This window comes from Bombina bombina, chromosome 2 (assembly GCF_027579735.1).
Source record: "Bombina bombina isolate aBomBom1 chromosome 2, aBomBom1.pri, whole genome shotgun sequence".
In the NCBI taxonomy this organism is placed as follows: Eukaryota; Metazoa; Chordata; class Amphibia; order Anura; family Bombinatoridae; genus Bombina; species Bombina bombina.
The window spans coordinates 904,935,936-904,960,563 of NC_069500.1; positions in this window are offsets into that span (position 1 = coordinate 904,935,936).

Sequence of the window (24,628 nt, forward strand, 5' to 3'; positions counted from 1 at the left end):
GGTAACCGTGTCATAGAACAAGCTGCTGAGCTGTTAATTCCTGGAAGAGTGCTTCTTCTCTTTCTGTATGTAACAAAACAGTTCAGCAGACACCCCAAGATTTAGATTTATCATTTTCAAAGAAGGATGTTACCTTTATCCAGAGATACTTGGCAGATTGTCTAAGTAATACTTACAATATAATAATAATAATAATATAGGAGAGCTGGAATTTCATACGTTTAAAGGGCATGACAGTCAAAAGTAAACTTTTATTATTTAGATGGAGTGAGCAATTTAAAAACAAAACATACTAATGTAAGTTCAGGAGTGGTAAGCACTATGGCAGCAAACTCAGTTTCTACCAGTAGTTCACACAGCAATGGTTTAATCTCCTCTTTACTGACACACAAGACAAAGTGATTTTTTTTACTGTTGTTGGCTGTCAGTAACACAAAGGGTAAGGCATGAGAAGCGTCACATCTTTCTGGTGCTATATTTATAATAGACAGAGACATAGAAGGCCGTACACAGTTTAAGAGTACTAACTGCTGTTGTGTGTCACTGTGTGTATTGCACTGAATATGAAAAGAGAAGGAAAACCAGAGAGTTGTCTGAGGAGGTTAGAAAGAAGCCAAGCATGGTCAACGTAAAGGCTAAAAGACTATTTATAAAGAGCTTGATGTTCCTGTGAGAACCGTAGCCTATATTATTAAGAAGTTTAAGGCACATTGGGACTGTAGCCAACATCCCGGGAAAATTGGCTGAAGAATGATGAGAAAGATTGTTCAAATGGTGGAGTAAAAATGGACAACTTCAAAACAGATCCAAGCCAACGTTGAAGTTCAAGGTGCAAGTTTCAAGTCGCACTATCTGTTGGTGTCTGAATGAAAATTTTGTAGAAGACCTAGCCAGATCCCACTTCTAAGAAAGAAACACAAAAAAAAGTAACACTGGAGTTTTCCAAAATGCATGTCCTTCTAGGAGAATGTCCTTTTGGGCATACAAATCACAACTCCCTGTTTACAGAAGTAAAAATAATTAAAAACAAAAACAAAACACCATTCCCACCATAAAATATGAAGGCGGTTCAGTGATGTTTTGGGGTTGCTTTGCTGCCTCTGGCACTGGGTGCCTAGAATCTGTTGCAAGTCATGGGTCCTCCAGAAGGATAATAACCCCATGCCAGATTGCTGTTATAAAGGCACCCTACAACCCAATTTAATCTATAACTCAAGGTAAAATTATTATTCATAATGTGATCTGCAGAAGACACTCAAAACAGTGTGTCATTTTGTATCACAGTGTGACTTGAGTAGACACTAGGCTACATTTAAAGGAGTTCCACTAAATGGTACATGGTCTAGGAAATAAAATTTACAAGGAAATTCTTTGTGACCTTAATATGTATAGCTCAGAGGAGAAGAGAGGTGATACAGCCACATTGCATCTTGGGAAGAAGTGGTAAAAACGGCTTATACTCATAGATTATAAACACCCGGGGGGGGGGGGGCGGATCCATGTGCGGATTCTTTAGCACTGTCTTCTACCCTGCTGTAAACAGTGAATCGCTACTGACAAGAAGATTCACTGTTTACTATAAGCAGTGGTGAAATTGTGGCTACAACTGCACTTGCGCAGTTGAAATTGTGTTGATGCGGGAGCGTGCTTATACTAGATTTACATAGGGTGTATGGTGCTGTCCTGATTGGATGATGCACCTATCAATTAAATAGAGATTACTGAGATTCTCACAGAGAGGCAGCCGGGGCACAGGTAACAGAGCAGATTTATAAATGAAGATTTTGTATGAAAGATAGTTTATTTAAAAAAACTACAATCATCACTGTGCTTATATTGAGTAATACCTGTACTTCCAAAATATTATCAAAAGTATAGTTGAATTTACCATCACTTTAATTGTATGTAATTGTCGCCTTTAAGATTAATGTTGTCATGAAAAATGCCTTACGTGACCACCTCCTCCCGGCTACTCAGAGTATACTGACTTGTCCCCTACTGATGCAGCCGGGTAGCCCGGCAGCCCACTGGGAAATCTCTGGTATCCCGGAATAGAATTCTGTAGAATAATATATCAGCAGCGTATAAACATTTTGAAACAAATAATCACTTTATTACCTATTCCCCAGTTTTGCATAACCAACGCTGTTAAAGTAATATACTTTTTATCTCTGTGATACCTTTATATCTAAGCCTCTGCAAACTGCCCCCTTATTTCAGTTCTTTTGACAGACTTGCATTTTAGACAATCAGTGCTGACTCCTAGGTAACTCCATGGAAACTCATAAAGAAATGCCGGGAACGCCCCTTGGAGAAGTAAAGCAAAATCTGTCTTTTGAAAAAAATCACTCCTTCGATTTCCTTTCCTTCGATACAGGGAGAGTCCACACACGGGCGGGGAGCTGTGGACTCTCCCCGTACAGAAGGAAAGAAAATTATCTGGTAAGCATAATTTAAGTTTTCCTTCTTAATACGGCGAGAGACCACAGCTGCATTCATTACTTGTGGGAAACAATACCCAAGCTACAGAGGACACTGAATGCTAATGGGAGGGTAAAAAAGATAGATGGCCCCTAATTTGAGGGCACCACAGCCTGCAAAACCTTTCTCCTTCAGTAGAAGCAAAAAGGCTGCTTCAGTAGAAGCAAAAACATCAAACTTGTAAAATTTGGAAAGAATATGTAAGGAGGACCAGATAGCGACCTTACAAATCTGATCCATAGAGGCCTCATTTTTGAAAGCCCAAGAGGAAGCCACAGCTCTCATAGAATGAGCCATAATCCTCTGAGGAGGCTTAAGACCCGCTGACTCATATGCTAAGCAGCTGATACTCCTCAACCAAAAAGATAAGGAAGTCAAAAAGGCCCTCTGACCCCTACGCTTCCCAGAATAGATAACAAACAGAGAAGAAGTTTGTCTAAATTCCTTTATAGCCTGAAGATAGAACTTCAAGGCACGAACCACATCTAGATTAAGCAGTAAACAATCCTTTGATAAAGAAGGATTTAGGACATAAGAAAGGAACCACAATTTCTTAATTGATGTTGCAATTTGATACAACCTTAGGAGAAAATCCTAACCTGGTCCGTAAAACAGCCTTATCAGCATGGAACACCATATAAGAAAGGTCGCATTGCAAGGCAGCAATCTTAGAGACTAAAAAGCAATAGCTAGTAGAAAATGAACCATCCAAGACAAACAACTTAATGTCAACCTCATGCATAGGATCAAACGGAGCACATTGCAAAACTTTAAGAACAAGATTTAAACTTCAAGGAGGAGCATTAGGTCTAAACACTGGTCTGAACCTAGTCAGAACCTCAACAAAGACTGTACATCCAGAAGCTCAGCGAGCCTCTTGTGCAGTAAAAACAGACAAGGCCGAAATCTGTCCCTTCAAGGAACAAGCTGAGAGGCCCTTCTCCAGTCCATCCTGGAGAAAAGAAAGAATCCTGGCAACCTTTACTTTGTGCCAGGACAAACCACACTCTTCACACCAGAATAAGTAGAACCTCCACACCTTATGATAGATGCGATGAGTAACCGGCTTACGAGCTAGAATGAGAGTATCAATAATACTCTCAGAAAACCCTTTCTTGGCTAAGACTAAGCGTTCAATCTCCACAGAGTCAGCCTCAGAGAATCAAGATCTTGATGAAGGGGTCTTGTTTCAGAAGATCCCTGCAACAAGGCAACCTTCAAGAAGGAGATGATGACATCCCCACTAGATTTGCGAACCATATCCTTCGCGGCCACAATGGAGCAATAAATATCAATGATGCCTGCTCCTGTATGATTCGAGCCACCACTCAAGAAAGGAGAGGTAATGGCAGGAAAAGAGAAATTAGATTGAACCTCCAGGGCACCGCTAATACATCTATTAGCTCCGCCTGAGGATCCCTGGACCTCGACCCATATCTGGGTAGCTTGGTATTGAGATGGGATGCCATGAGCTCTATCCCCGTTCCCCACCTGTCGGAACGTAGATCACTGACAGCGAACAGTTATGGTTCTCCGCCCACTCCAAAATTCGAGATACTTCCCTCATTGCTAGGAAGCTTCTCGTTCCCCCCCAAACAGCTCCCCATCGTGATAGACTCACGTCCGTAGTCACAATATCCCAGGATGGTTTTAGAAAGGATGTCTCTCGGGACAGATGATCTGCACAGAGCCACCAAGAGAACGATTCTCTCCACCGGTTGTTCAGGGAAATCTGTTGAGACAAATCTGAATGATCGCCGTTCCACTGCCTCAGCATTCAGCTGTAACGGTCTGAGATGGAACCTGGCAAGAAGAACGATGTCCATGCTGGACACCATGAGACCAATGACCTCCATACACTGAGCCACAGATGCCCTTAAGGAGATATGGAGGGCAAGACATGTTGAAGCTAGCTTGCAACCTCTCTGGTATGTTAGAAATATTTCCATGACTATGGAATCTATTATCGTGCCCAGAAATTCCACCCTGGGGCTTGGAATAAGAGCACTCCTTTCTCTATTTATTTTCCTCCAGAGGAGAGATTCCGAATGGTCTTCAGCCAAACAAAACAATGGTGCTTGTACCAGAATATCGTTCAAGTATGGAGCAACTGCTACACCCCGGGTTCTGGCAACTGCTGGTAACTTTGTAAAGATTCTTAGAGCAATAGTTGGACCTAACGGAAATGCAATGAACTGGAAGTACTGGTCCAGGAACGCAAACCTGAGGAACTGGAATTGTTCCCTGTGGATTGGAAGGTGAAGGAATGCCTCCTTCAGGTCTGTAGTGGTCATAAACTGCCCTTTCTGAATTAAGGGAAGGATGGACCTTATTGTCTCCATCTGACCAAGGGACATTTAGAAATTTGTTCAAGCACTTTAGGTCCAGAACTGAATGGAAAGATCCCTCCTTCTTTGGGACCATGAAAATGATAGAATAGTATCCCAAACCTATCGCTGCGATAGGCACTGGGACAATGACTCCAAAGTAGGACAGATCCCTTACGCACTCCAGAAAGGCTTCCCTCTTTCCTAGTCTTGAAGACAGGTTGAGAGGATCAATCTGCCCCTGGGTGGATGAGATTTGAAACCTATCTTGTAACCCTGAGCTATGACCTCCAGGACCCAAGGATCCTGCACGTCCCTGAACCAAGCCTCTAAAAGAGCAACAGTCTGCCCCCCTACACGATCCAAATAGGACCGGGGGCCGCCCCTTAATGCGGACTTAGTCTTGCCGGACTTCTTACTCTGCTTGGATCTATCCCATGACTGAGACGGCTTCCAAGAACTCTTGGTTTGCTCTGGCTTAGCGGAGGACTCTGACGCTGGGCTTTTATCAGAACTAAAGGAACAAAAATATGAACCTTGTCCCTTAGATTAGTTCTCCTTATCTTACGGTATGAAGGAACTCTTGGCCCCTGAAACCGTGGAGATAGTCAAACAAACTCTTTCCCTTAAAGGAGAAGGAAAGACACTAGACTTAGAGTTATATCACTAAGAAAAATCTGGGTTGTTTCCCATGCTTAGGTTGTAGCAACTGTGGGTCCATAATTAAGTCCTTATTTCCTTCATCCACATACTGGGTACAAATTTCAGTACAGGGATTTTTTTACCTGCAACTCCAAATTTGTTGTTTATTTGATTAAATGCCCATGTGGGCGTGTCTATGTAGGTGAGTCCACTAGACACGTGGGGGACCACATTACAGAACACAAGAGTAACATAAGATGTAAGGTGCATACTGCCCCTGTTGCCCACCATTTTATATCTGTAGGTCACCAGGTGAGTCAACTTAGGTTTCAGGTAATCGAGCAAATCCATATCCCCAGACGGGATGGCAATAGAGAGATATTGCTAAAGTAGCGTGAAACATTTTGGATGTTTAAACTCGATACCCTGGAACCTAAGGGGATGAACAGAGAGATTGATTGGACACCATTTTATTAAGTCAATATCTCATTTTATTTATTTTTTGTAACTAATTTGCATATATTGTTCTTTTGTGTTTTAGATTCAATTGAAAGTTGTTCTATCTGATTTGAGGATGTGGATTCTGCAGTTGCTGTATTTTGAAGCTATATAAGTATACTTTAATTCATGCTGTTCAAATTCTGTTGTATATACAAAATGGGCTATTGTGTTAAAATACAAATATATTTAAGCTGTTTTGCTGCAGTACATGCACAATATTTTGTTGCACATAGTAATCAATGAAATGATAAATAAGGGTGTAGGTGTGTAACTTGTATATATTTAGGCCTCCTAGCTGTTTTTAATTTGTATCTACATACACTGTAACACAAGAGGGCGCTATATCTATCTAATTGATTGTTGTGAGAATGTAAGGGTTAAATCCCAGGTATTTGCCTATATAACTCAGGTGTGTGGTGATTGTTTTTATTACATGATTAAGGGGCATTGGCCCCGAAACGTCGTGATATTGTCTGTTCCTGTTATACAACAATAAAATTGAGGATTTTGAGGAGATCATTGTGTCTAGTGTATTACATTGATATTGGCAAGCTGGCAGCAGCTTGCATTTGGTCTCCCTCCTCTTGGGTTCCAGTGCTGGATACAACCTGTGGATTTTAGAAGTTATATCTGTCAGAGCGCCTTACGGGCCTGAACAGAAAACCTAAAGTCTTAGCCATAGGCTAATTAATAACAGCACAGATAAAATAATTAGTAACCCAGAAAGCTGTAAAATTCTTTCCTGAAAAATGTCGAGGGAACCCTCCACCTCGATCATTTTCACGAAGGAGACGCACCAAAAGGTAGCAGTAAAAGCAAATATCCCATAGGCTGAAACATCCTCTTTAACAGAGTTTCCATCCTTATATCCGGCGGCTCTATGAACGACAAACTATCCTCACACGGGCCAGTATTAAGTGTGGCAAGCTTAAAAATAGTGCCAACCAAGTAGGGATGGTAAAAAGAAAACCCACCCTCAGAGAGCCCGGAACTGGGATCCTTAAAAGGCAGACGACGGGAAGAGGAATCTAACCCAGAGGTTCGTCTGGCAGCTCGGCCTTTGGAACCTCTAATGTAGTCAAAACCTCCCTTAGTAGAAAGCGTAAACATTCCGTCCTAAATCTAAAAACTGTATCCTCCACAGGCGGAGCATTATAGGCAGCAGACTCCAACCCTGAAAGTTCATACTTGGATAACTGATCAGCTATATCCGACAAATTACATGATGCCACCTGGGCAGGAGTGCAAGATTTAACCTTTTGCTTGCACTTAGCAGTGCGAGGGAAAGCACCAATAGCCGCAGACACCGCCGTAGGAAACTGCGCAGTAACGTCTGGTGAAAAAAGCCCCCCTCCAGTGCAATGGGAAGCTGCATGTGTATAAAAAGATGCATGTAGGGTGTGCACCTCACTGGGAGAGGAATCCTCAGAGGTGGGCGGATCAGTGGTATCAAACATGTCAACATTATTTAATATAATCCCCTTGTCAAGGCATATGGAACATAATTGAGAGGGCGGATATTCCAGAGCTCCCTCACAATATAAACAGGCATTACTCTTTGAAATAGAGGGAGAACCCTCTAACAAATCAGAATCCTCCATAGCTAAAGTACGATATGTGGAGGACTACAGAAAAAAATAACTTTATTTTAAAAAACAAAAAATGGCACCTTTGTACTCCCAATGGCTGGGGCACTCACCACCTCCTATGACCCAGACAGAACAGAGATTAAAAATCCTCTCTCGGTCAATAGAAAGGAAATGGAAGCCTCCACCATTCTGGTCACATGGTGCGCGATGCAGGACCGTCCCTGCTATGAGAAAAAGCATGCCAAGCTTTTAAGCTGCGAAACCTTCAAAGTGAAACCTGTATGTTCCATCTTGGCCTATGAGCCCATAAACATCTTACACAAAAAGCTGTGTAAAAGCAAATAAAGCATATATGATTAAACCCAACTGTTCATAATCCCCCTCAGGAGAAATTAACCCTTGATTCCATATAGATAAAAGGAGCCACACTGTGACCCTGTCTTCTAGCGTTTGCAATATGTGTAAAAAAATGAAACTATCTTACAAGAATCTATGCCGTGGAACAGTAACACGGTCCTTCAAGCTTGACAGATTGTAGCAGCGCTTCTGACATGGACTTGAGTGAAGAAAGCAGGCAGCGAAACTCGTCAACGCTCATTGCTTATGGAGCTATTAATATGAGTCGGGATGGTTTTCACAGAAAGACTCTCGTTGCATCTCCGGACTCTAGCTTTCAACAATGCTGTCACTGAGAGGCTGACAAGACTACTTAAAGGGACAGTGACAGTCTAGTACAAACTATGTTAAAAAGACCTAGGAGCGCCTAACAAAGGCCGAGGAAATAAAGTAAACAAAATATAGCTATGTTAAAGCCACATGAGTTGTAAACATATGGTAAATGATAGATATGAAAAATCACTCTGTGAAGTACACAACAGATAAAAGAAGCTCTATTTGGTTTCCTTAAACAGGGTTAACACAAATTTAATATATAACAAATAATGTTAAAATCATGGATCCATGGTACAATAAAATCAAAAACAATGTAATGGCTAATAGTTCATCTGGTTGGGGAAATGACAATTCCTGCGAACAATGTGAAGTGTCCAAAAGTCAGTGAAAAAAATCGATAAAAATCAAAATTGTTAAAAAATGTTAGAAATCCGTAAAAATTAAATGGTAATAACAGTGATCAGAAAACAGTGATCAAAAAAGAAAAAGAAAAAGCAAGTAAAAATGTGAATTATCCCAATTGAGAAAAAAAACTTGTATCTATAATAATCCTCCTTGTGAGTGTGTCCTCAGTTAGTGAATACAAGGTGTTTATGTGGTATAAGGTGAAGGGATATCCGGTAAACACTGGGCTCAATCCCTTAATAGAACCTGTAAAAGAAATATGACATAGTGCAATAATGCTAACAAATTAGCAAGTATATAAGAAAAGTGCTCACCAATTTCTGCCAACGCGTTTCGGCCCTATTCTGGGCCTTTTTCAAGACTACAACGTTAGCATTACAGTCTAGTACAAAATAAACTTTCATGATTCAGATAAAGAATGTAATTTTAAACAACTTTCCAATATCACCAATTTTGCTTTGTTCTCTTGGTATTCTTAGTTGAAAGCTAAACTTAGGAGGTTCATATGCTAATTTCTAAGCCTTTGAAGGCCTCCTCTTCTCTTAGGGCATTTTGAAAGCTTTCCACCACTAGAGGGTGTTAGTTCATGTGTGTCATATAGATAACACTATGCTCACACACGTGGAGTTCCAGTGAGCCAGCTCTGATTGACTAAAATCGATGTCTATCAGAAGAACTGAAATAAGGGGGCAGTTTGCAGAGGCTTAGATACAAGATAATCACAGAGGTAAAAAGTGTATTTATATAACTGTGTTGGTTATGCAAAACTAGAGAATGGGTAATAAATGGATTATCTATCTTTTTAAACAATAAAAATTCTGGTGTAGACTGTCCCTTTAAAACCCCAGTCCCATCTCGAAGAGTACTACCCTCCATAAGAGACTACTCCGTAATCTTCTGACACTTCTCTGCCAACCTCCTGTGATGAAAGGCAAAGAATGACTGGTGGATGAGGGAAGTGGGGGATGTATTTAAGCCTTTGGCTGGGGTGTCTTTGCCACCTTCTGGTGGCCAGGTTCAGTAATTCCCAAAAGTAATGAATGCAGCTGTGGACTCTCCCCGTATTAAGAAGAAAAAGTATAAATAGATTGTGCACATTGTTAAAGGAAGTAAATTGGAAGGTTGTTTAAAATTGCATGCTCTATCTGAATCATTAAAGTATAATTTTGACTTGAGTGTCCCTTTAAAAGGGACATTGTGGGGGGCGGTGCCTGACTGTGCTCTAAGATGGAGTTGTAGTGAAAGAGCTCCGTGTTGGAATGAGCAAATATGATGAGATAATTTGATCACTGTAGTGAGTAGAGGCAAAATATTTGGGGAAATCAAAAACCCATCTTCAGGAAACAATTTACATGACTGGATCTCAACCGGAGGACTCCACTAGGTTTTAATATGTGACATGTGACATGTGAGCTGGGGCCAGAGGCGATGTATATATAATATCTCTGCGCTATCTGTTAAGCAGTGACACAGGCGGCCAAATAGCGGAGAAGATTCCTCCTGACTCACCTCTGAAAACCCACATTACCCAATCACGGCACATCAGAGGAAAACTTGAATGCTGCGTTGAGACGCAACGCATAGAGAACCCTGTAACGGAAGCGCTCCGCCATCTCCACATGGGTAAGTCATTACCCGAGAAATCTTCACACCCGTGTGACTGCTCTAGCCCCAAATGTATTACAGCAGCAAAGCACGTTACCATCAACTGGGGGATGGCTTGTCACGGAGGCACACAATAAAGGGGGCACATGTTAGATTTCCTAGCTGTGAGAGATCCGGTGTCACTATAAAGAGGGCTGCAGGGCCGCACTGAACAGGGATTAAGCAAGGTAGCTGCAATAGGGTCAATTTATACATCTAGGGCTCAACCTGGGAGGACTTTGACACAAGTAATGAACAGATCTGGTTATTAGTTCCCAATACTTGGCACCTAAAGAGAGAGGCACATAAATAAACACAGTTAAATAGTCTCACTCTGCACCTTTACTCATCGACATAGGTTTCCTTGGGAAAGCAGGGGACCTCCCTTATCTGTAACCTGTATGACACTCGGCAACTTACACATTCTATAACTGTGTGGGAGACACGGACTGCAGATTATACAGCTTGTCACTTAGCTTAATCAGGGGTGAGAACCAGCTTTGAAAGAGCATATCACAAGTATGTCTGTGAGAAGGGAAAGTAGACCGGATAAGATCCCTAAACCTGTTCCCATGGATTCTTTTTTTTAAACCGCCAAAAGTAAATAAGCTCCCAGAAAACATGGCGACAGATAATGATGAAGACACGGACCTGGAGTTCAACACAGCAACTCAGGCGGACCAAATTCCAGCCACAAAGGCGGACCTGCAGCTACTGGTGTCTAAACAGGACATAGATGCAAATTTTGAAAAGCTTTGGAGTAAGATAGATAATCTCCATTCTACAGTGACCGCCAGTCTAAAAAAAATTAAAAATGATATCACGGAAATAGGCAATCGAGTAGATACGCTGGAAACAAACCAAGAGGAAGTAGCGGAAGACATCTCTGCACTATCTCAATCCATCTCTTCACAACAACAAGAGATCATGGATCTCCATGAAAAAATGGAAGACTTGGAAAACAGGTCAAGAAGGTGCAACCTGCGACTCAAGGGAATCCCGGAGTCAATTTTAAACAAAGATCTAAACGTATACCTTCAACAAATGTTCAGGGCAATCTTGGGTGATTCCTCTGAGGACTCCTACCCAATAGAGAGTGCTCACAGGGCTCTTAGAGCCAGACCCAGAGATGACATGCCTCCTAGAGACGTCATTGTCCGTATGTTACGATTCCCTGAAAAAGAGAATCTTACAAGCAGCTCGTCAAAATCCCACATTTAAATTTCAGGGTAATGTGGTCCAGTTTTATCAGGACCTCTGTATACGTACTCTACAACGCCGCAATATGCTCAGACCACTCAATCTCTTTTACGGAAAAATCAGGTGCCATATAGATGGGGATTTCCCTTTGCTCTGATTGTTACAAAAGATGGGAAGACAATGGCCATCAAGACCCTGGAAGAGGTACCTGCGGTTTGCAAAACCCTAGGCTTGGAGATACCGGATACAGCCCCTGACCCAGTATAGAAATTTACATGCCAATTTTTTTTTCTCCAAGAAACACACTTTATAACTTCCTCTATTCCCAAATATTGGACACAAGATTACACCCAACATTACCACGCTACATCAGCCACAAAGAAACGGGAGTATCTATTCTGATCCACCACTCACTAGCATTTATACACGGGGAGACCATAGTTGATAAAGAAGGGAGATATATTTTAGTCCAGGGCCGGTTACAGGGAGTGGATGTAGTGCTTTGCAATATTTATGCTCCAAATGAGAAGCAGAGTAGTTTTAAGACAATATCCCATTTGCTGACCAACTGGTCTAAGATGCGTATTATTCTAGCAGGGGTTTACAAATGCCCCAATATTTTATCTAAGAAGTATATAAGACTTAGATTTATGGCTAATGCCACCATGGATCTTCTGAGCCCACACTCCTTGGTTGACACCTGGAAAACTTTATATGGAATAACCACCGACACCACCTACTATTCTGCAGCCCACAAGATATACTCCAAATTAGACTACATTTTTATAAGCCAGATGTTACAACCAGTTCTCCGGTCAGCTAACATCCACACTTGTGTTTGGTCGGACCACTCTATAATACAGGTACAAATGGGAGAGCTAAGGGACCCAAATAGGCTACAATCCTGGACTTATGACTCTTCTTGTTTACAAAACCCCCACAAAAACAATAATCTCCTTAGAGCGTTAGTAGAATATTGGAATATTAAGCTAGACTCAACTCCTAACCCTATATTGGTTTGGGCGGCCCACAAATCAGTAGTTTGGGGCTTATTAATTAAAGAAAAAGCAATATATAAAAAGAAAATTAGGACACATTTGTCACAGTTGAGCACTGAGATAGAGGATCTTGAGCGATCACACAAACTGACTCTATCCAATACAACTTTCCATTCTCTACAACTTAAAAGACAAACATTAGCAAAATATCTAAATGAAAATTCTATTAAAATGGCACATAGGCTGAAAACAAATTATTTTCTGTATGCGAATAAACCTGAAAGATATTTGGCCAAAAAAATTAGAGATTTGCAACAGGCTTCTTCCATTCCACTACTACAAAACTCGAGGGGCATCCTGACCTCCCATCCACAAGAGATTGTAGACACATTTGCTGACTACTACGGACATCTGTACGACGGCAAAAAGGTCTCCTATACTAACACTACTCGACAACTGCGACGGAAATTTCTAGACGCCGCGAAACTAGGAAAAATTACAGATCAAGACCGTGACTCATTAAATGCAGAAATATCCCAGGGGGAAATATTAGCAGTTCTTAAAGACCTTAAACCGGTGAAGGCTTCGGGGCCAGATGGGTTCCCTGGTGAATATTATAAGTTATTTGACGACTTTGGTTCCCCACTTGGTTAATTTTGCAAACCATATTATGGAGGGCCATGAGATCCCAACAGAATTACTCCAAACCAAGATAGTAGTATTACCAAAATCGGGAAAAAATCCTAAATATTGTCCTAGCTACAGACCCATCTCCCTTATAAACCAAGACATAAAAATAGTGACAAAGATATTGGCCAATAGCCTCAAACAAATAATACCAGCGATAGTACACCCAGATCAGGTGGGTTTTATTCTGGGAAGGGAGGCTCCTGATAACATTCCGAGAATGACGGCGGTGGTGGACCATCTGACTGATAGTGGAATGCCTTCTCTGCTCCTATCCCTGGATGCGGAAAAGGCATTCGATAGAGTTGACTGGCAATACATTTGGAAGGTGTTGGAGGAGCTGGGGATCAGGGGCCCCTTCCTTACAGTGATTAAAAATGTCTATTTCAGCCCCACAGCACGGGTTAGGGCAATAGGACACCAATCCACAGTAATCCATATCAGAAATGGAACCAGACAGGGGTGTCCCCTGTCACCACACCTGTTTGCTCTATGTATTGAGCCACTAGCGGCCGCCATTAGGAATAATGCAGACATCACAGGACTACATATTGGGAGGTTCAGCCATAAGATAGCTCTATTTGCAAACGACGTCTTATTGACAATAACCAAACCACTCCTGACTCTCCCTAACCTATATAATACCATAAATGAGTTCTCCACTATCTCGGGGTACAAGATAAATCTGGACAAGTGTGAGGCCCTCCCTATAAATCTCCCGAAACACACGATTAAACTTATTGAAGTCAACTTTGAATTTAGATGGGCTAAAAAAAGTATAAAGTACCTAGGAATCAACCTAACACCCCACTCCAATGACCTATACAAACACAATTATGTTCCGCTGATAAAACAGATCCGCTCAGACCTTAACAGATGGCAAGTATATAACTTTTCCTGGTATGGTAGATTAACCTCCATTAAAATGAACATTTTGCCAAGAATTTTATATTTATTTAGAGCTCTTCCAATTAAGGTAAACAGACAGGACCTTGAATCATTACAATCGGCACTGCACTGCTTTCTTAGAGACAAGAAACAGGCTAGAATCCCATCTCAGATCCTAACACGCCATAGACAGCAGGGAGGGGTGGGGTTACCTAATCTCCTTGACTATTATAGAGCTTCTAGGTTGACCCAGATTTCCCTGTGTGGCAGGAGAGACAATCATATCCTTTGGCCAGCCCTGGAAGCTGAGATGGGAGGACTTAACTCCCCAGAGGATATCATATGGAATTCGGGAGCCGTGGGAGGGGGGGAACAACACACTATTCCTTAATTACCAAGATGTCGATACGGGAGTGGCATTCCGCTCTCAGGGCTCCCAACATTTTCCCCATGAATTCCCTGCAAAAACCCTTAAGGTACTTGATAGCTGAGGAATACAGTCCGCTAATTAACAAATGGGAGAATAAGGGACTCTATAGAGTTGCAGATATTATAAAAAAGGGGGTACCTGTCTCTTTTTTACAACTGAGTCAACAGTTAGAACCGATTCCACTACAGTGGTTCCTATACTTACAAATCACTTCGGCTATTCACACCTATTTATCCAACTCCCCACCCCATACTTCCACAACTTTAGAAAGACTAAGTAGCACCCTCAACAGACCAAAACAGGCAATTTCTCAATTATATTTGGATTTGAAAAAAGACTAAACTTAAAGCTAAATCCACTCTAATGCTTAGATGGGAGACAGATACAGGGGTGGAACGAGAACAAGAAAACTGGGAGCGACTGTATTTTGAATCAAGTAAGAATTTGCTGAGTGCAGACCTTAGAGAAAATATTTTAAAGACTTCTTTCAGGTGGTATCTGACTCCCATTCAGACAACCCATTCAGACAATATAGGCTCTAGACTTTGCTACAGGGGGTGCAAAGAAGTGGGAACATATCTACATATGTGGTGGGAGTGCCCCAGAGTCAGGGTTTTATGGGCTAAACTTTCTAAACTCTTAAGTGACCTACTGGATGAGCAAATAACTTTTGAAGTATTGCAAGCTCTATTATATGACAAAATAGCTAGATTCAATAATCACATTAATGCTTTAAGTAGAACATTATGCACTATAACTAGAACCAGCATAGCAAGATACTGGAAAACGGGAACACCCACGTGGTCTGAAATCATGTCCAAAATTAGACAGACATATTCTATGTGTGAATCAGCTGCACACATACAAAATACATCAGACTCCTTCCAGAAGATTTGGTACTATTGGATACTTGGGGGGGAGGGAGGGAACACCTCAGGTTCAGACGACACAACATAGAGCTATGGGAGTTGGAGAGAGAGGGAGGGGGTGGAAGCTTAGACTGTATGTCATTGTGAATCTAGGAAACTGGCCAATCTCTTGACTCTTAGGAACAATGGAGATAATTCATTAATTGCTTTATAGAATAGGTATACTTGTGACAAGGTGACGAATATTGATTAATTTGACAGTTATTTTGAAGTTTAAAGTTTGTATGTTTGAAATTGTTCAAATTGCCGGTGAAGGCCCACCTATTTTTCTTATTTTCCTTTTGTGAGCCTTTACTAATCCCCTCCCTCTTTTATAAGTATTTACAAGAAATTAAACTTTTCTCCTATATCGCAGATGACAAATCACTGGCCTTAAACTATAGCACTAAGTGATCCCTGCGGGGAGACTGAGTTTGAAAAGACTTGATGCGTATTGCCTATGTTGTAATTAACGGCAACAGATCCCTTTTGAAGATGGCTTATCTACTTTTCTATCTTTTGTAATTAAGGCAAGCCTGTGAAAAAGTTTGACTGTGAACTACCGATATATGCATAAGGAACTTGTAAACCTAAATGCAACTTATTGTATGAGAGGTGAAGTCTCTGTGGGGGAAGGGATTTGACTTTACTTGTAATGTACTTTTCAAATGTTCAATAAAAATGATTTAATCTAAAAGGGACATTGTGATGGGAAGAAGGTGCCTAGGGGGGATCTCACTTTGAAAATAGACAGTTTTCTACAGCAGGCTAATTTAGGGGTTATACAGGACTCAGGGAGTCATTAAAGACCTTAAAGCAGGTAAAGCAGCTAGCCCAGATGGCTTCATGGGAGAATATTACAAGCTATTTAAGAAAGAATTGATGCCTCATTTACTAAACTTTTGTAATGGTATCTTAGCGGGCCGGACACTACCTCGAGAGATGCTGAGAGCTAAGATAGTGGTCATTCCAAAGCCAGGGAAAAATCCAACATATTGTCAGAACTATACACTGTGTGCAGAATTATTAGGCAAATTAGTATTTTGACCACATCATCCTCTTTATGCATGTTGTCTTACTCCAAGCTGTATAGGCTCGAAAGCCTACTACCAATTAAGCATATTAGTTGATGTGCATCTCTGTAATGAGAAGGGGTGTGGTCTAATGACATCAACACCCTATATCAGGTGTGCATAATTATTAGGCAACTTCCTTTCCTTTGGCAAAATGGGTCAAAAGAAGGACTTGACAGGCTCAGAAAAGTCAAAAATAGTGAGATATCTTGTAGAGGGATGCAGCACTCTTAAAATTGCAAAGCTTCTGAAGCGTGATCATCGAACAATCAAGCGTTTCATTCAAAATAGTCAACAGGGTCGCAAGAAGCGTGTGGAAAAACCAAGGCGCAAAATAACTAACCATGAACTGAGAAAAGTCAAGCGTGCAGCTGCCAAGATGCCACCAGTTTGGCCATATTTCAGAGCTGCAACATCACTGGAGTGCCCAAAAGCACAAGGTGTGCAATACTCAGAGACATGGCCAAGGTAAGAAAGGCTGAAAGACGACCACCACTGAACAAGACACACAAGCTGAAACGTCAAGACTGGGCCAAGAAATATCTCAAGACTGATTTTTCTAAGGTTTTATGGACTGATGAAATGAGAGTGAGTCTTGATGGGCCAGATGGATGGGCCCGTGGCTGGATTGGTAAAGGGCAGAGAGCTCCAGTCCGACTCAGACGCCAGCAAGGTGGAGGTGGAGTACTGGTTTGGGCTGGTATCATCAAAGATGAGCTTGTGGGGCCTTTTCGGGTTGAGGATGGAGTCAAGCTCAACTCCCAGTCCTACTGCCAGTTTCTGGAAGACACCTTCTTCAAGCAGTGGTACAGGAAGAAGTCTGCATCCTTCAAGAAAAACATGATTTTCATGCAGGACAATGCTCCATCACACGCGTCCAAGTACTCCACAGCGTGGCTGGCAAGAAAGGGTATAAAAGAAGAAAATCTAATGACATGGCCTCCTTGTTCACCTGATCTGAACCCCATTGAGAACCTGTGGTCCATCATCAAATGTGAGATTTACAAGGAGGGAAAACAGTACACCTCTCTGAACAGTGTCTGGGAGGCTGTGGTTGCTGCTGCACGCAATGTTGATGGTGAACAGATCAAAACACTGACAGAATCCATGGATGGCAGGCTTTTGAGTGTCCTTGCAAAGAAAGGTGGCTATATTGGTCACTGATTTGTTTTTGTTTTGTTTTTGAATGTCAGAAATGTATATTTGTGAATGTTGAGATGTTATATTGGTTTCACTGGTAAAAATAAATAATTGAAATGGGTATATATTTGTTTTTTGTTAAGTTGCCTAATAATTATGCACAGTGATAGTCACCTGCACACACAGATATCCCCCTAAAATAGCTATAACTAAAAACAAACTAAAAACTACTTCCAAAACTATTCAGCTTTGATATTAATGAGTTTTTTGGGTTCATTGAGAACATGGTTGTTGTTCAATAATAAAATTAATCCTCAAAAATACAACTTGCCTAATAATTCTGCACTCCCTGTAGACCCATCTCCTTGATAAATTTAGATATCAAAATTTTCACAAAAATTATGTCAAACAGGCTGAAATTAATATTGCCCTCATTGATACACCAGGATCAGGTGGGGTTTATTAAGGAAAGGGAAGCACCAGATAATGTATGGAGAATAGTGACCTTGGTAGATTACAGCAAAATCTGGAACACCGACTCTACTCCTGTCCCTTGACGCAGAAAAAGCGTTCGATAGGGTAGATTGGAATTTTATGTGTCATGTACTGGCTAAAATGGGATTTAAAGGCACTTTTATGAAGGCACTTGAAACTATATACTCAGGGCCAACGGCGGTGGTGGGGGCAGCAGAATATATTTCAAGACCTATAGATACATTAAATGGAACCCGACAAGGGTGCCCGCTCTCACCGCTACTGTTCGCCATCTGCATTGAGTCGTTAGCAGCGCTTATTAGACAGTCGACAGATGTGTCGGGAGTGAGGCTGACAAATGGGGAATATAAACTTACACTATTTGATGACGATGTCTTATTAACTTTGACTAAACCTTTGATATCCCTACCGAACCTTTATAATATTCTAAGGGATTTCTCAGAGACCTCGAGGTATAAAATTAATCTGGATAAGTGCGAGGCCCTTCCGATATGCCTTCCTTCTCACACACGGAAAGTTATAGAAACAAATTTCGAACTGACATGGGTGAAAGACCACATAACATATCTTGGGGTCAAGCTAAATAGCAATTTTACAGACTTATATAAATTAAATTATGTCCCCATTTATAAAACGGTCAGGAAGGACCTTGAAAACTGGAAAAAGGGGAGGTTCTCATGGTATGGGAGATTATCAGCCATAAAGATGAATGTTCTTCCCAGGATCATGTATCTTTTTCGAGCTCTGCCGATTGAGATTTCTCTGGCAGGCCTAAACGCTTTACAGGCAGATCTGGTTCGTTTTCTAAGGGGGGATAGGAAGGCAAGAATTGCATCACAGCTCCTGAACCAGCATAAACAGATGGGGGGGGGGGATACAGAATCTAGTGGAATATTACCAAGCCTCTAGATTGGCACAATCTCTTATTATGGGGAAGAACTTAAAGGAGATCATTTGGACTAGGATAGAAGCAGATATAGCGGGATGTGAAAGCCCCGCAGATATTGATCCCACACTGAAAACAAACCCACTCAAATATAGGTCTCCAGTCACGTTGGAGACAATTCGCATGTGGCATAGGTTTTCCCAGAAAATTAAGTTATGCCCATCCCACTCTTTACTATCACCTTTGAAATTCTTGCTACCTCCAGAACTTAGACAGACAGTTGGAAATGGGAGAACAAAGGATTATATAGAGTAGTGGATTTCTTAGACAAAAATAAAATACTTACGGTAAGGAGAGGGGGACGTACAGACATATGTGGTGGGATTGCCCAAAGGTAAGACCATTATGGACAGCACTCTCAGAGCTCCTTAGCAACACACTAAATGAACACATCACTTTGACGATCTCCCAGGCACTATTGAATGATAGGGTGAGACCTTTTGGCTCTGCTGTTCATACATTTATTAAAACCCTTTGTACATGCCTAAGAATATGTATAGCCACACATTGGAAGGAGGGGGTGCCTACATGGACAAAGATACATACACAATGTCAGAACTAGCAGCATGGTCACAAGGCTCTACTGAGCAATTTCAAAAGACGTGGTTCCACTGGATATTGAGAGAGGATAGATGAATAGGATTTGCTGGAGAGGAAGTTGAGTAGGTATTTTAGACAGGATAGCTGAGGAGGGGCGGGTCCATTAAACACTCGATATTTATGAACCTAGGCACAGATATCCTAAATAGTAATTTGCAGAATAAGAAGCCATTAAATGCACCTGTTGTTAGATAACACTTATGGAAACACCTGGTGGGGGAGGGATGGTTATGGTTCATAATTACTGATGTTTAATAGTTTATATATTATAAGATGAAGGAGGGAACTGAAATCTGTATCTAGGTTAAGAGAGTCATGGAGAAAACTTCAATCCCTACTACTTAACATCGTTCAATCTCCTGAGTTGTAGTATTAACGAGGGAGGGAGATTCTCATCCTGGATATGTTATAGGTGAACAGGAAGTGGGCGAATTAATATGCCTATTTTTAGAAAGAGGTTACATGGATGATAGAAATAAAGAGATTTATTAATATTTGTCTCATCGACATGTTCATATACTTTGTGGTTCCCTCATGTCAATTTTTTTTATGTTTGCCTTTTTTATATATATTTTCATGATTTGAAATGTTGATAATGAAAACCAATAAAAATTATTTCAATTAAAAGGGACATTGTACACTAGATTTTTCTTTGCATACATTTTTTGTAGATGATCCATTTATAAAGCCAATACAGTTTGTTTTTAGGGGTTTTTTTTGGGGGGGGGTGTGAAAAATGTAGTTTTGCTTATTTTAAAAAAAAATTGTGCTGATTTTCAGACTCCAAACCAAGCCCCAAAGTTTTAGAAGTAAACTGTTGTCTACCTACTCCTCCAGCTTGCTCCTCTTTGTGTAAAGGGTCTTTTCATATGCAGGGGGGGGGGGGGGCTCTTTTTGCTTTCCAGACCCTTTTACTGGGTGTCCAAAACTAACCTCATTGACAGAGCTAAACTGGGAGCTTCTAAATAAGTTATTAAAAGGTTTTATACTGGATGTTTACATCAGTATCCGCGCATCTTATTCTTTATAGTACTGTCTATTACATGCAGTTATATGAAAATTGGCGTATACTGTCCCTTTAAGCTTCAGCGTCCCTGTTCTGTGAGTTTGTGTGGTCTACCGCTTTTTGGCTGACCTCTTTTTTTTTTTTTCTTTTTTTAAACTGTTTATGTAGAACCAACAGTGTGTACAGCTTCGAAAAAAACATAGAAAAAATTGGAAATAAATACATAAAATTGCCGCCATGGAGGGCGCATTAGAGAAATACAAAGTATGAAAAAATGTACCAAGTTCTTATTCAAATGGAACTAAACAATTCCACCTCAGAGGTTGCGGAATGTACCTTGAGAGGTTTCACATAGTGCAGAATTATATAACATTATATTAGCCAAACATTTCTAAAACCTAATATTCCCTATTAATTTTAAAAAAAAGTGCTGTTTCACAGACCCGCTCTCTGCTGAGCGGGTCTGTTATATTTACTCAGCGCATCGGGCCAGCTGTATAGTCACAGCCCGGCCCGACCGCGCCATAAGACTAAGTGCAGCTCGCTCCTTTTTAAAGTTTACTGACACTTTAACTTCTTTTTTACAAATTTTAATACCTTCAACTCTCTGACAAATAGCTATAGCTAAAGATTCTATGGCTATGATAATAAAAGAGGTGAGAGCGGACAGTCCTGTTTGGTCCCTTGCTTAAGAGTTATATTCTCTGTCAGCTGGCCATTGATTAATAAAGCTGTTTTAGAATTATTATAAATATTCTCTACAAAATAAGAAAAAAAAAGCCCCTGTAGACCTAATTTCTGCAAAGAAAAAAATATATGATCATATTGCACCGAGTCGAACGCCTTCTCCGCATCCAGAGTCACTACCGCTATATCTTAATAACTTTTAAGTGAAGCAGTAAACATATTTTCTTTTGACAGACAATCTATTGTGAGAAATAGTTCACTAATCTTAGCAGAAGCATTCCTGCCTTTGAGAAAACCAACCTGATCAGAGTGGATTATTTGGCTTAAAGTGCTCTGCAATCTATTAGCAAGAATAGAAGTTAAAATTTTATAATCAGGGTCTATAAGAGCCCATTTCCAGGGGATTTTTACCCTTCTTTAAGTTAAGAGTAGTCCAGGATGCGGAGAAGGCATCCGAACATGATTCATCATTTATAAAATAATAAACAAATTTTTAAGATGAGGAGTAATATTTGGTTTCAACAATTTATAAATTTTGTTGGGAAGAAGATCTGGTCCTGGAGTTTTATATAAAGATACAGAATCTATGCTATCCGCAATTTCTTTATCAGTAATAGGAGTATTAATCACACGTCAAGATTAGGCTCATTGTAAGAATACAAATCGGAATAATATGAGGTGAAAGAAGATAGAATCTGTTTAGAATCTTTGTAAATCTTATTATTAACTTGGATCGCTTCAATACCTTGTCAACTAGAGGAATTTTTAATGATTCTGGCCAAAAGTTTGCCTGACTTGTTGCCGTATCTATAATATTTAGCCTGCACTTTTAATTCAGTCAAGGTTGTAGAGTGAAGAAGTAAAAGTATCTCGTTCTTTCTTGGCGTTCAAGTATTTAACCCAATTTTCACTTGAGGGAATTAGAAGGTAAGCATTGTATGTATTAAATAGCAATTTCGTTTCTCTCTCTCTCTTCCGAAGTCTTTTCTTCAGATTGATCATAAAAGAGGTAATATCAAAACTGTTCTAGCGGTCTGCCAGAACAACTCAGGATTGTCTATATGTGCTTGATTGAAAAGACAGTAATCCTCCAATTTTTTTAACAAGATCATTTTTTAATTTCAAGTCATAGAAAAGATAAGTAGGAAAATTAAAACAACGGGAAAAAAATTAAACGAGAAAAGAGAGATTTCCAATATAATTGGTGCATGATCCGAAAGGAAAAATTGGGTAATCAGTGTATTGACTCCTGTATTTATTAAACCATTACTAATCAGAAACCCATCGATCCTGGAGAGAGAATAGTATTTCTTTGGCATACAAGTGTAATTTTTAATATCAGGATTTTGTTCTCTCCAGACATCCCCGACTCCTAGGGCCGAAAACGCTCATGTGCCCTCGTAAGTGGAAACTATTCTCATTTGCTGTCGGAACAAAATTAAGGAAGTACAGCAGAAGCCATTGTCTTCGGTATAAAGGCGGATATACTCTCTGGTAATCAGGCTGTCTCTCCACTGATGCTGCGTGAGGGAGATTGACAGCTAGACTCCTGGTTCCGGTCTCCGCTCTCTTGAATGCAGCTGGGATACAATACCCACTGCTGTTGGCTGTGGGTGCAGCAACCTTTGGGTCGCCAATGGAGCTGTGCACGGGGAGATTAACGGCAAAATTCACCCCTCATACTGGAGACCAACTGGTAATGGCTGGGATATCGTCAGGAAAAAGGGACAACCTGCACCTAAGTATGATCTGGTAACTGGTCCATATAATACCCTTGGTAAGGTAAAAACGTTATCTTCACAATAATCTCTAAGGGCTCTAGAAGGGACAGTTATTAAATTAAGTCCTAAACCCTGGACTGGCTTAGCATTTGTGGCAATATACTAACTGTACTCTGCTTTCTGCTTGGCCACCCTGCTAAACAACGCTTATTTTTTTTCATACTCATGCTTGCCTGTCTGCTAGATTGTACTTTTATTAACATGGAAACATTTATGGCCAAATTAAGCATAAATGTTTTGTAGATGATCTATTTATAAAGCCCATAAAGTTGTTTTTTTTTTTTTTTAAAAATGTATAATTTTGCTTATTTTTAAAGAACATTGCTCTGATTTTCAGACTCCTAACCAAGCCCCAAAGTTTTATTTGAATACCGTCAGCTACCTTCTCCAGCTTGCTCCTGTTTGTGTAAAGGGTCTTTTCATATGCAAAAGGATGGGGAGTGTCTTATTTCCCACTTGCAGTGGGCTTTCCAGCTACCTTTTCAACAGCGCTAAACTGAGGGCTTCTAAGTAAGTTTTTAAACGGTTTTATACTGGATTTTTACATCAGTATCTGTGCATCTTATTCTTTATAGTAGTATCTATTACATGCAGTTATATGAAAATGAGTGTATACTGTCCCTTTAAAGTAGGAAAAAGGAGTGAGTCTACGGTGGGTCTAGACAAGAAAATCCTTGAATAAGGGCTGTATTACCATCCTCTTGTCCTGATCTACCTGTTAATCTGCAGTTGGAAAACATACCATAAGGATTCAAGAATTGGTTATATCACTATCTGTTGTCTTAAAGGGCCACTGTAAGTAAATATTTTCTATGCCTGTTACTAACTAACTACCCCAAATACGCTTTTTATCAATAGCATTTCATTAACATATCTCTACCATATATCAGAAATCTTGTCTGCAAATTTAATTGTTTTCCAAACCCACTCCGTGGGTATCCTTTGCTCTGTACCAATCCGTTTACAATACCTAGGTTTCAAAATGGCGCTTTAAACACAAAGTTATTGGTTTAAGTATTTTGAACATGCAGTGCTGAAAATAGTGGGCAGGATAACGTGACATCATCGGCGAATAAAAGATATAACTTTTAGAACGTCATGAAACTTCGTTTTGGAGAAAATATAGGTCAGTAGGTTTTAATTAATGTTTATTAACTTTAATATGTTAGTTGTTTAGCTTAAAAATTATAACAGAAAGTAATCCTTTAAGTAAAGAGGAAGAAAGGAGAACTTTTAACATCAGGAAGAGATTAAAGGAATCTATTTTCCAACTTTGCTGCTGCAACTTTTCTCTTTCTCTCCCTTCCTGGCTTAAAGTCAGCTGCTTGAGATTAATTAAATCTATTACCTACTGTACACTTATGATTATTTCCCTGCTTGTTAACTGCTCTTAGTCATGACTGGCACCTAAAATAACGGTTTACTCATGGTGATTTGCTTATGTGTTAAGAACAAAGTTAGCCTTCAAATGTTAAATTCTGCAAACTATATTTTCTCATTTATCCATTAGCTGCTGAGTTAAATAATG